The sequence below is a fragment of the Manis javanica genome, chromosome 5, assembly GCF_040802235.1.
Source record: "Manis javanica isolate MJ-LG chromosome 5, MJ_LKY, whole genome shotgun sequence".
Lineage (NCBI taxonomy): Eukaryota > Metazoa > Chordata > Mammalia > Pholidota > Manidae > Manis > Manis javanica.
The window spans coordinates 98,517,827-98,531,542 of record NC_133160.1 but is presented as its reverse complement, the minus strand read 5'-3'; the positions used below and the strand labels follow the sequence as shown (position 1 = coordinate 98,531,542).

General features: G+C 36.1%; 1 protein-coding gene and 1 long non-coding RNA gene across 9 annotated transcripts in view; one reads left to right on the top strand and one right to left on the bottom strand.

Annotated features, from left to right (window-relative positions):
* Positions 1-13,716, top strand: part of CCSER1 (coiled-coil serine rich protein 1) — a 1,413,823-nt gene that overhangs the window by 1,153,155 nt on the left and 246,952 nt on the right. The window lies entirely within an intron of this gene.
* LOC140849590 (uncharacterized) overlaps positions 1-13,716 on the bottom strand; it is a 101,084-nt gene that overhangs the window by 72,980 nt on the left and 14,388 nt on the right. For all 4 annotated transcript variants that reach the window (XR_012131656.1, XR_012131657.1, XR_012131658.1 and 1 more), the window contains exon 2: positions 8,403-8,558. This is a non-coding gene — a long non-coding RNA (uncharacterized lncRNA). The remainder of the gene's footprint in view (positions 1-8,402; positions 8,559-13,716) is intronic.

Genomic DNA, 13,716 nt, shown 5'->3' with positions numbered 1-13,716 from the left:
CTTATTCCACTAAAAAGTGGCAGATGAGAATTTGCTTGTGGTACAGAGTCTTTGCCTTAAGAAACATTTCAGCTTCCACCCTTGTGCCTTAGGATTCTACCTTGAATCCACCATAAAAGGAAGCCGGCATGAAGGATGCAAGGCCACACGGGGGAAATAAACCAATCTACGGTCCCAGATCTCTGACTGAAGCCATTTCATATATTCCAGTATAGCCAGAGTACTAGCTGAATGCAACTAATGGAGTAAGTTCAGGTGAAATAAGTGTAAGAACTAGCAAGCCAACCTACAGAACTGTGAGAAATAATAAGTCACTGCTGTGTTCAACCATATGGTTTGAAGTGGTTAAGCAGCAATAGATGATTGATACATTATTATTTTATGAAATTCCCAAATCCCTATCTCCTTTCCCCACATACAGTTGCCTACTGGACAGTTTCCAGATGTCCTTTGGTATTTCAGTGTCAACATCTTCAAAGCTGAATCAATGATCTTGCAGCTTTTCCCTTCTACTCCATAATCAATGCCTACTTCTCCTTCAATTGTTCCCATGTTAGTGAATGACACTTCCTATACCCAGTTACTAGAGCAAACAATAGAAAAGTTATCCATGTTATCTTCTCTTTCCATACTCTGTCTTCTCACCAGATCACCAACGTCAATTAATTCCTCCTCCCTAACATCTTCCTAATCTCTATTCTTTCCTGTTTTCATTACCTTGACTTTGTTCTTGCTTTCTTCCTTAGAATTTATACTGTTCTGATGGCCTCTCTTGCTGTTTTCTATGTAACTATGTAATTCCTCTTTTGTATTGATTCAAGGTGAGCTTATCTAAAATGCAAACTACATATTATCATTTTAATTAATTGATCAGAACATCAATTAAGTTTTCTTAATAACTCACCATTGCCTATAAAATTCAGTCTACCATCCTCATTGAGACTAAGAAGGTTCTTTTGGATCTTAGAGGACTGTTCCAGCTTTTGTTTGATAAACAAATGTTTGCTGGGTCGCACAGACACTATGGTGGGGTGGGGACAGGGAGGAATTTTAACAGCCTTAGCCACGTCCCTCTTTGTCTTACCACACCTAGTGTGTTTACATTTAATATAGTTTACATTGTAATAATAGTTACCTAAGGTGATAACTTATTTTCCTCGAGCAGGTCCTCTATCTAAATTATTTTTGTGGAGTCATGGGGGTGGAATGTGAAAGTATCTTCCTGAGTCTTTTGGGCCCTGGTTGTCCTCAGCTCTGAAATCATCTACGTGTCACAATGGCACATCTTCGGGCGGCCTGCCCATGGCTCCTGCAGAGACCTAAGGGTCATATGAATTAAAGAATCCAAAGAACATAGAACAATGCCTGTGCATCGTAAGCACTCAACAAGTACTGTACTGCCATGTTTCTTAGAGGAAAGTAAACTCATTTTCCAAGACTCCACATTGATCTGTACATGAAACTACAAGTAAGAGCTGTGTTTGAAGTTTATATTTTATCTGTAAAACTGTGGTGCCAGTTTTCATACACTACTTGTAACAATAGACCACAAGTGACTACAAAGTAGCATATACTATGTTTATTCTGTGAGAATATGTATGTGCTCTTGGGTATGTATACTCAAGTTTGAGAACCAACAGCACAAGCTATCATAAATATTAAGAAAAACAAGGTAATTGCTATGAGATTTCCAATAAATAGCTAACACCAAAAGGAAGCCTTCATATTAAGAAAAAAACTCTTTAACTGTGCTATATTGTCTTCTATAATTACATATAATCACATCTAATTAAAGCAGTGGCCCTGGGTCATATACTTTTCTGCATTCCAATCCCGTAGTACCTAGTGGAAAATTAGAGCATAAAGGAAGTAACTAACACATGGTAAATGTGTGCTTCTGCCCTCAGTGCCAGAGGAAGCTGAGGAATGCACATGATGACAGGAAAACTAGGAGAGGGGGGATGATGGGTCTGGGTTTATAGCTCCTTGTTCCCTGTAGCTCCTTGGTAGCTTCTTTACTTCCTTTCACATGAGGACTGCTGCATTTTAGCCAATTTTTTCTCTATAAAAATCAATCCATGAGAGAATATCTAAGTTGCTTAACTGCCCAGGCCTGGCTAAAGCTTCACACATAATGGAAATTGTTGTCCTTTGTTTGGAAACAATAACACATGTGAATTGGCAATAGAGTTTTGATGAACACAGACCTTTCTCTTCATAAATTTGTCTTCAAATCCTGGAACTCAGTAGTTCATTCTGCGACATGAAGATAGGCATGCCATTCTCTTGAGAGAGTGTCAAATCAATCTAATTTGAGAATAATGATAAAAGCAGGTTTCATTTTGTTTTTATCTTATTCTGTCTCCAAGGTGGTATTCTGTTCTCTGTAGCATTTTTTATGTAAACTTTACACATCATCTGATTTTGTTTCTCCACTTTAGAAAAATTTATTCAGAAGCCAGTATCATCTGTTATAATGTTTTATAGCAAAAACAAGTTCAAGAGATGATTGAAAATGTGCACTGGAGGAATCTTAAAGTCATCTTCCCAATAGTCATGAAATTTCTAAAAAGCATCTGCTACCAGCATGGCATGTTCCCTCTAGCCAAAGTCATGCATGACAGCACCTCTCTTTCTCTCTGTGGAGTGGAAAAAAATAAAGAAAGAAAAGGAAGGAAAGGAAGGGGAGGGGAGGGGAGGGAAGAAGGAAGAAGACTTCAGGGGCAGTATGTGTGATCTGAAGGTTGAGAAGGCAGAGGTGTATTCCAAATCTAGAGCAAAGCCTGAAAAATAGTAACGGCTCAAGAACTTAGAAAATGAGATAAGACTACCACTAATGCATTTGGACAGTGGAACAGAAACAACAGTCAAAAAATTGTGCTATAGAGAACAAAGATCATCAGTTTTGCTTATTCAGTTTCTCCTCTAAAGAAGTGACATATATAATTCCAAGAAAGAAAACTAATTATTGAGCTCCTATGAGATACCAGAACATTTAATTTTTCATTTGATCCTCTCTATGTAAGAATCTCTTTCTTCCCTGGTCATGCTATTGATAACTGGCAGAGTCACAGTTTAAACCCAGGAACTGACCCCAAATTCAAGCCTTTCCCAATAGTTGTTACCTATTCAGATTCAGTAAGTAATTAAGAAAAATTAAGTCATAATGGTGTTCTGAATAATTTTTAATGGAAAAAAATCATTGGAAAACAATGACACTTTAGACAAATTATTTTCTTTTATCCTGAGATTAAAATATAAAATAGAAATATCAGTGACTCCTAAATCCTCAGCCCGTTTGAAGGCAAAACAATTCCCTACTGAAGTATCAGGAATTCTTTCTCTGTTTCCTCAACATAGGGCAGCTATGGCTCTGACCCTCACATAAGTCTCCCAGGATCTTTCTGTAGAGCACCCTGCAAATTTCCCAGGAGGTGGGCACATAGGCTGACCACTGACTCAGCAGTGGTGGACTGTGAAGGCACCTGTAGGACAAATGTATATTTCACTTTCTGTCTACAAAAACTGCCTCTTTAAAAATACCACCAACCCATTCTCCTGTCCTCAGAACTATATCATTTGGTTTGAAAATATCCACCCCAGTCCAAATGGAGCAAACCTGTGTATGTGCACCACATGCTCTCACCCTACCCCTATAAGCTATCATTTTTAGTAAGCCTTCAGGTATTTCAAGGGTCTGACTGAAGTCTCCTTCTCAAGCCTATTATTAAAATGTGCTATTGCAGTTGCTGATCTTTGTAGACCACTGCTCTACAGAAAGCATTGACTATCTGATGACTTATGCTTCTACGAACTACCCTTACCTAGTTCTGGGGGTGGTCAGGGTTCCTTCAAAGGGTTGCACTGTACCAAGGCCAACATTTCTTCAAAAGTAACTCGTAAGTGTCTTACCATTATGAGATTTGCTTTCTTTACGAGCTTTAGAGCTCAGGTTTTGCACGTACACACACTTACGCTCTTACATGCTCTATTTACAAATGTTTGTTGATTCTTTAGATATGTTCCAGACACTTTTCTAGGCAAACCTGAAAATCTTTTGTGAACAAAACAGAGACCCCCACCCTCCTTATGCACATATCGGTTAAGAAAAGGAGTAGAAAATAAGCAATTGATGTGATAGAGTAGGACAAGGTAAAGGAGAATGGGAAGGAAATGCCTTACAATTTAAAATAGATTAGTTACCTCATTGAGAAAGTGATGTGATGTTTGAACAAAGACTTGAACAAGGTGAGAAAATTAGCTCTGAGGATATCTGGTGGGAAAATGCAAAGAGCAGTCAGGGGTGTGTTGGGCAAATAGGATAGCAAATATGACTGTCTGGCTAAAGCTTTGTTGAGTGCGTGTGGTAGAAAAGAGTTTCAGAGAGATGACTGTGTTTGGGTCACAGAGCCTTTATTTTTGACACTGAGAGAAATGTAAAGCCTTTGAAAGGTTTGAGCAGAGGAGTGACATAGTATGACATATTTTAAAAGGGTCACTGTAGCTGTTGTGTTGAGGATAAACAATAGGAGGACAAAGACAAAAAGAATATTTCCCTAATTGATGATAGATTCTCCCTAGGGATTAGCATGTTGCTAGAACCCAGGGATGTCCTGACATTGGATATTGGAGAAAGGAAGGAGTCACGAATAACTTTAGGGTGCTGGCTGGAGCATCAGAAAGGGTAGAGCTGCCATTAACTGGTTACATGTAGAGTCAGTTTGAGAGGGCAGATAGGTTTCATTCAGGATATGTTAATTCGGAGATATCTATTAATAATGTAAGTTATTACTCATTCAGGTCAAATAGGCAGTTGGATTACATATATGAGTCTGGAGTTCCAAATACAGGTCTCACCTGGAGATATATGTTTGGGAAATTTCACTAGAATAAAAATAACTAAACCCAAACCTCTCTCTGGTTAATTATTTTTCTCTTATACTCTCTTGATAAAAAGTAGCTAAAATGATGTACATCTTATTTTTTTATCTTGCCTTTTTATTTGTTTCCTGCCAGAATAGAACATCCAGCCAGCAATTTCTGTCTGTTTTGTTTTTGCTATAGCCTCAGTTCCGACTAGGGTGTATGGCAAATAGTCGCTGCCAATAAATATTTTCGTTGTTGTTTCCAACCCTAACCAGACTTTAGGATACCCCTTAAATTACTAGGACTGTAATTCTTCCCAAAAAGTTTTCCACATATGTGTCCTTCCACCCAAGTTCTCTGGGATCCTGATCCAGAGGCATTTTTATTTAGGTTCTCCCTGTCATTTTCCTGAGGTTCAGGTACAGGCTGATTCCCTGGCATCAACATTATCCTTCCAGATCCATTTTCTATCCTACACCCTCTGATTTTCCAGTGTAATTAGTTGTGGCCTTCCTGGAGTTTATTTAGAGTTACAAATTCAGTCTTCTGGAAAACAATTGGGAATATATATTTCTACACATAATTATTATAGATCCTCTAGACTTTTTAAAATTACCTAAAACTAAGTAATGCTTTATTACTAAGACAGAGAGATGTAAAGATTTCCTTCAGTGCCATCTCTTCCTTTCACACAGCTTGCTAGGAAGTCAGCTCTATGTCTTTGGCTCACTAGAGTGTTCTATTTGCATAAATGAATTGTAAACGAACACCTTTTATACACCAGCTGACAGGCAATGACTTGTAAAAGTGGAGGAATTTTCACATTTACAAATGAATCACCTGTTTTAATAAAACCAAGAAAACAGTATTCCATTCATATCTTAGACAACTTTTCCAGTACAATTAATTTCTATTGCTTAGTAAATTTGTCTTCCTGAAAGAGAACAGACAAGCTCAGTCTGTACTAAAATTCAGATCAATTTTCCACTGTTAATACTTAGTAAAGTGAAAGGTTGAATTGTTGTGCAGTCATGGCTTTTACAAACTTAATAGACTGAAATCACAAAACAGAAATAAACCCAGACTGAAAATTTAAAGCAAGGTTTGAAATAACAAATTTTTGTTTAACCTTGCTGCGCATTTCAGATTCACTTTCAGTCCTAATCTCTTCTTTTGTTATTTTATAGGTCAGTCCCTAAAAAGTTAATTGATTTGATCTGGGACACTGAACTACTTTAGTAGCAGTAGGTACAACTCAATTCCTGTTTCATAATTGTTTCCACTCTAAACAGCCTTTTTTTACTGTAGGACCAAATGGGAAGGCTATGATGATAAGAGCTTAACAGTTTTTCTGAGTAATTTTACTCTGATTTTTTTTTGTGTGAATTATGTCATTATTAATGTTAATCATGAGTGAGAAAGGATTTCTAATTTGAAATCACTTGAGAATTTATAGCTTGAGTGGTCAAATTTTATTCCATGACCTTAATTTGATAAAAGAAACCCCTTTTAGAGGCACAATGCCCTTGTGGAAGGTAGAAATTACAAGAAACGTACTGATTACAGCTTCACCTAAGCAATCAGGGATTTCTTAAAAAGCAAGTGTAGTCAATGGCAACAGTTTTGTTTTATTATTTGTCGTTGTGTTATTTGTTGTCAATCAGTTCAACTTGTTTTCTTTATTCATGAAATATTCTCTTTAAATCTCTGTTTCCGTTGGGAAACAGATTTTCTAGCTTTCAGCCTGTAAGTCCGGGGAGAGGCAATCCTGGGGCAAAATACCTCTAAAAACCAAAATCAGTCAAAGGGAGAAATAAAGTTTAAAACCTGTTTATTGCTCACAAACTGCAGTCCCAGTCCGTCTTTCTTCTCTGCTCCAGCAGCAACCACACCGGCCTTCCCCCTCACCTCTCAGGTACAGATAAGCCCTCTGTTACCCAGGTAATTACCCACTGATATGGAGATGAACTTCTCTCCACCCCTGAAGAAAGATGCAAATGCACTAAAGCCATACTTCTTTCCACCTCTGGATGTCTATTGATATGCAGATACACTAAAGCCAGGCGAGATATTCTGGAAATGTTGCAGTTTTACCCACACAGCTGAAGCTTGGTTTCTCCCTTCATAATTTTTAAAAATGAAATCATGCTCATATTTAATTTTTCAAACATGCCGTCTTCCAGCCCAGAGTGGACAGAACCTTTGAGCATGAATTCTCCCCCAGATCCCTAATCTCGTAGTCTTCAGATCTCACCATGTTTATCACTTCTTCAAAGTGGCCCTCCAAGATCTTTCTGACCAGTCCAATTTCTATTTTACTCTTATCACATCATAGCTTTCCATAGTAGATGTTCATTTTACAGGGACAATTTTTTTTGTTATTGTTTGATAAGTGTCAGTCTACTTCTCAAAAGTGTAATTTAACAAGGTTCAGGAAACATACACTTTCTCTCACTGTTTTATCTTTATCATTGTGGGATAAATCAGGAAGGATTCAAAACAGGCAATAAATGAATGTTAGTTGAATGAATGAATTATTTAAAATGCTGCTGAATATAGAATCATTTATAGCAAAAACAATACTTTCCCAAAATTGTTTTACTGTTAGCAGGGTTAAAAACCTACTGAACTATAGTGATATAAGTAAAGAAAATGTAACTTTTCCTTTTATCTTTCTTATAAATAATCTGATATTCTTCAGGAATCTCTCACATCACTCACTTGCCCCTTGGTTGATGAGTAGCTCAATTTAATTCTTTGAAATACACTCCAATTCAGTAATTTAGTCAACTGTAGATATCTGAATGTCTGTCTGTAGATTTCAGCCCTTCCCCATTTCCTCCATAAGTTTATGTCTAAGTATTAGTTACAAGTTAATATGATTTGAAAAAGAACATATGGATTTTTGTGAATATTTATTAATAATGGCTACTTCTAGGAACAATTCTTATATAGATTTTACTCTAAACTCCTAAACGAAAGAAGACCATTTCTTGTTATTTTCATTTTCTCCTTTATGATCTAACTAGTTGCTAGCATGTAGTGGTTGATCAATAAAAATCTCTTAAATTAATGAATCAAAAACATACCACATTAATCAATTGAAAGAGAAACATGAATGTTACGTTTCTATAGAAAATTATGTTTAGCCACTATTCAGAATGTGTTTTCAGTATATGTCTTTGATTTAGTAAGTAGATTTGAAAATATTTGATAGCTTCAGTAGTAAACATGCCAAAGGAATAAATAAACAAATAAACAAGGTAGTATACTTAGATATCTAACAATCTCATTTTGTTTTACAAGATATAAAGATCTCCTTGATCAACTAAACTGTAAAGGTAGAAACTGGGTTAGGTAACAGATTGATTGTAAAACAGCCTTTTAATATGATTTCAGAAAAAAATGGAAGTAAAATATTTTTTTTCTCTTTTAAAATATAGAGACATCCATATGGAGAGCAAAGATTAGAATTTTGTGAGAAAACTGTATTTAAGTACCCATAGCTAATAGCCAAAACTATAAAAGATGAATACCTGTTAGACTTGAGTAGGCTGTGGAGGGCTAGACCCAGCTCCAGCCAACAGGAGGAAATCCAAGCCGACTGGAAGAGTGAGGTATCTGGCAATCCTGAGGACAGGTGTTTGGTGACACTCCAGATTGCATTTTCAATACAAACAAGCAGATGGTCTCTGTTATGAATAAGTGAAAAGCATGTTCTCAAGCTTTTATGTACATTACCCAGAAAACTTGTTAAAAATGCAGATTCACAGGTCTCATCCTTAGAGATTCAGATTCTGTAGGTTTAGGTTTTGCTAAGGACTCTATTTTTAGCTAGCATCCAAGGAAATTCTCGTGCCCTAAACACTTTTTCAAAAACCCTTAATTAAGAGCTAAAAAACATTAATCTTTTTTTAAGTAGATTTAGCTTTCACTAATGAATGATTGTCTAACATACATATACACATGATATACATAGGAATCATCTGGATTAAAAACACTTAAAACATACATTTAGGATATTTAATTGCTTTTAAACTTTGAACTATTTTACAAAACAAAAAAGTCCTTCCTTTAAAGTTCCAACAATCTAAAAACTCTAATTTCATGCTTTTAGTCCCCTATTATAGTCAATTGGGCACATATTTTCTGCTGAATATAAGAAGGATCTTGCTGTGGGTATGTAACCCCTTGGGGCATTCCTTGCATAGACTGTACTTTTCCTGAGTCTTTGCTCTCTGCTCTAAAATCCTGCCTGAGATGCTGAGGACTTTCCTCCCATTTCTGCATCTCTGAGATCTGACTTGCACAAGACAGCCTGAGTTATATACACTTTGGTCTTCTACATTCCGCATTATTTTGCAGTGGACATTCAGTAAATGCATGCTGAATAAATGAGTTATTTTCATATATAGCGACATCAAAATTTCACTTACGATCATTTCAACTTCCTAAAGACATTTGTTAAAACAGGAGGTAATCTTAAAATAACTTAATGAAATCCCATCATGTTGCAGTGGAAGCAACTTTAGACAGCTATACGTAAGATAATTTGGTGCTTAGATGGTGACTTTTCCATTTGGTGTTTTATTTCACATTTATCTATTCTGTCTTCCAAATTCCATTTTTTCTTATATTATTTAATAGTTTTACATTTTCATAATTTGAGAGTATCAGTCTGTAGAGTCTATCTTGTGCCAGTTTTCTATTTGTTAGTGTCAAAATGACTAAACTGCTTACTGTGCTCAGCAAAGGGTTTTGAAGGGAATTCACAAATGTCTGTGTGTATATATGTGTTCACATGAGCAAAATGCTGGATACAAGTTTCAGAAACAAATTTGATCTTTTAAGTTTAAATTTCTAATGAAATTGTTTTCAATTTAAAGAAATATATTACATAGGGTAACAGCAATGTAATAGTTTGCTTTTGAATATATATTCGCTAACAGATAAATACATAACTATAAAACCTGTGGACAGGGATATCAGTTAGTGATATATTTAAATGGCTGTAAGTAAAGTACAAACAAAAGCTGTACTGCAGTCATTTAAATAAATACAGCATTTATTCGTTTCAAGCACAGAAAATGTGGGAATAGCAATGTAGGGCTGATACAGTGCCTCCATGAAATCAGTAAGGTTGGGGACTTTTTCTTCGGGCTGCTATTCAGTACTGAGCAACTTAGATTCTGCAAGAAGTCCTTTGACCTGTGGGAACTTGGGACTGAATAGCCTGGGCTTTAGTCCAGATGGAATAGTTTATTTATAATTCCCAAGGTGCCACATAGGTTGGCAGTAGTCCTCTCTTTCTGTCTTCTTGTTTCATCAACATAATAGGTATTTTTTGTCATCATTGTCATAAAATATGGCTATTGTACATCCAAGCCGTTGAGTTTAGGTTCTAAGCTAAAAGAAGAAAGAAGGGTTTCAAGGTTTATTTCCCAGAGAAACTTTTCTTGAAAAGTAAAGTCACTGGACTGGGATTATTGCCATTAGCATATTGTTCAGAATTGTGTCATGTACTGTCTCTAGATGCAAGAGAGCTGGAGAGGAGCACATATGTTTAGCTGATATAGTATGACCCTGGGAGGGTGGCGGGGGGAAATCAAGATTCCTCTCTAAGTGGGAAGGGAGAGGTGTATCAGATATGCATCCAGAAGTGGCTACTACAGGGAATAATTACATGATGAAAGAAAAAAAACAAACATGAACCCTGGTCCAAGGTTAATAATGTTATGGATTTTTAGCACAAAGATCAAATCTCAGCAACAAAATTATGCTGAAATGAAAGTCTCTTCTTTCATCCATTTCTACTCCCAATACTACACAAAGTTTCCCAGACTTGGCTGTCTGCATATGACTAATATATAAGCCAATTCACTCATCTTTGCTCGCATACTACTTCAGTTTCAGTAACGGTACATGGTGACAGTCTATGCAGATTTCCCAGCAAAAAAAAAGAGTCTGGAAAATGTGATTAAATATTTATAGCCTACAATAGTTTTTTCACAGAAGAAAATATTTGTTAATGTAGTTTGAGAAGTGAAAATGTTTACTCATTGATTAAAATTTTATGAATCAACTTAGATATGAATGTTTTCAAAACTTACAGATTTTCCTTTGAGTGACCAGCTTTGGTTTTATTTTAACAAATTTGCTTCTCTGAGTTTTGAATTCTAGAATTTCTGGACTTAGAACACAGAATAAATGTGTATATTGAAAGTATTTTTATATAACTATGCTTGGTAAGGAAGGTCTAGATTGATTAGATTAGCATACGTAAAGAAAAATAGGAAGTTTTATTATAAAGGTAGAAATATTTTCTAAACCATTTGGATTTAGATTTTAGTAAAACTTATCTGAATTATTTATACCAATTAAAAATAAAAGACTAGTTAAATATACATGGGATGCAAAAAAATAAATAAAACCTTTTTGACTACTGGGCATGTACGCAAAAATCGTAATTAAATTTTTTATTATTAAAGAGTATACTTACCTCATTCCAAGTTACAAGGTATAACTGTGACTTTACATCAGATACAGCTCCAATTTCTCTTCCCCACAAAGAATAGTAATTAGAATTCCATGAAATTGAATACATTTAATGATAAAGGGAAAATATTTTGGACATACTGATCTTATTTCTAGCAATCTTGCAAAAACAATGTTATCAATTTCAAAAAATAGGTCATATTATCTGTAAATAATGACAATTTTATCCTAATTTTCTGATACATTGTTTTCCTTATACAGTTATACTAGCTAGAGTTCATAATACAGTGTTGAACAGAAGTAGCACAGGCATATTTTCCTCATTCCTGGAATGTTTTTAAAATGAGACCAATGACTGTATTTGTGTATTATTTTGTAAGATAAACATATTGAGGTTTTTTTGTCTTTCATACTTCAATGCACTAAATTATAATAAATTTTCTAATTTTGAAATGACCTGTCATTCTTGGAATGAATGCAAAATACTATATACATACATATATATATTTTTTTTTTGCATGGTAAGATTTTTTATTTGAAATGTAGTCTGAGCAACATGAGTATAGCTGAGGAGGAGGGGCTGGCCTGCATGGGGCAGCAGCCTCTCTAATGGCACAGGAGCAAGAATACAAATATTCCCATGTCTGTGCACCCCAAAACCCACTTGTCAGGAGGGACAGACCAGCAGTTGCGCAGGGCTCAGCTCCTTCTGAAGGGTCTGCCTCTCAGAGCCTGCTGCCTCTGCTGCTCACCCAGACAGCGGGGTGCTGCTGAAGTGTCTCCACTCACAGCCTGGATGAGCCAGTGTGAGAGTTAATTCTCCAGGACTCTTAGGGAAAAGAATCAGAGAAGAGAGGAAGGCAAGGCATGGGGAGCACTGTCCCCACCAGGCTAGGCCAGGCTGGGCGCAGCGCTCACAGAGGGCTGCCCCGGCGCCCCAGGCCCCACCTCAAGCCCATGTGGAAGGGCGCAGGACTGCTGGCAGGCCCAGAGCTCTGAGGCACCGCGGGCAGCAGGCTGACTGACTTAATATTTTCTTTAGGATTTTGATATCTGTTCAACACTGAGGTGGTCCCATAGGTTTTCTTGCTTGGCCTTTCTCTGGTAGGTTGAAAACAAGGTTATATTGGGCTCCACAGATGATACTGAGTTGGGGGAGAGGTGATGTTTCCTTTTTTCATTTCTGAAAGAGCATGGTTACTGATATTACTCAATATTCACAAGAACTCAAATGTAAAAATGGAATCCTGGTGTTTTTCTGGGAGGATTTCATATTCATTTTTCAAGTGACAACTGTTTAAAAAGAATCTTATTTTAGAAACAAACATATTTGCATTTTCTTCCTGAAGTAGTTTTAGTAGTTTTTGTTTATCAAGGAATTTTCCATTTCACCTAAATTCTAAATATTTTTGCCATGAAATTTTTGATTTTTAAAAATCTTTTTACTTCATGATATATTTATAGTCAGATCCTTTTAATTCCTAATGTTCTTTATGTTTGGCTTCTCTTTTGTAATTCATTTCTTTCCAGAGGCTTACTAATTTTATTAGTCATTGTAGCTCACGGGGCATGTGTGTTTTCAGCTGGAGGTGAATAAAACTGTGAAGCTGAAATCAGTCAAGGGGAAAAATAAAGTGGGAGAAACCCACTTATTATAAGGAGCCTGGCTCCATTGTCCCTCTCCTGCAGCTACCCTTGCTCACCTGTTTCTCTGTCCCGGTGCCAGCTTGCCTCTCCCCACTTGTAAACACCTATTGATATGGAGATGGACTAAGGCCAGGAGAGAGATTCTGGAAATATTGCACTTTTACCCACAATCATTTTGCTTTCTTGACCATCCTTTGTTTCTCCATTCCTTAATTTATATTCCTAAGAGTATTGTTTTCTCTCTGGTGTGTAATTTGGGTAATGATGTTTTTTTCCTAACTACTAATTTTGGATTTTTAACTCATAAATTTATAGCCTTTATTTTCTAATAATCCTTTAAGTCTATATCCCTCTATGTACTACTTTTACTATGTTCGCAAGTTTGATATGCAGTATTTTCATTATCATCTAGAGCTAGGACTTTTATATTTGCAGATTATTGAGAAGAACATATTTTTCCTGTTATTTCTTTTTTTCCTTGTTATTGATGATTAGGAGTCCATATGGGATTTAAATTATAGAGATAGATTAAGATTAGAGACAAAAACTTAACAGCAATGCTCAGAGCTGATACTTGAGATCATGGAATAGATACATTGATCACTATGATCCATGTGGAGTGAGAAAAGATCCAAGAAATGACTCTAAAAGACTCTTGGGAATTAATTGTCTTAATTTTTTTCAGTTTGTAGAAAATTATCCTAATAC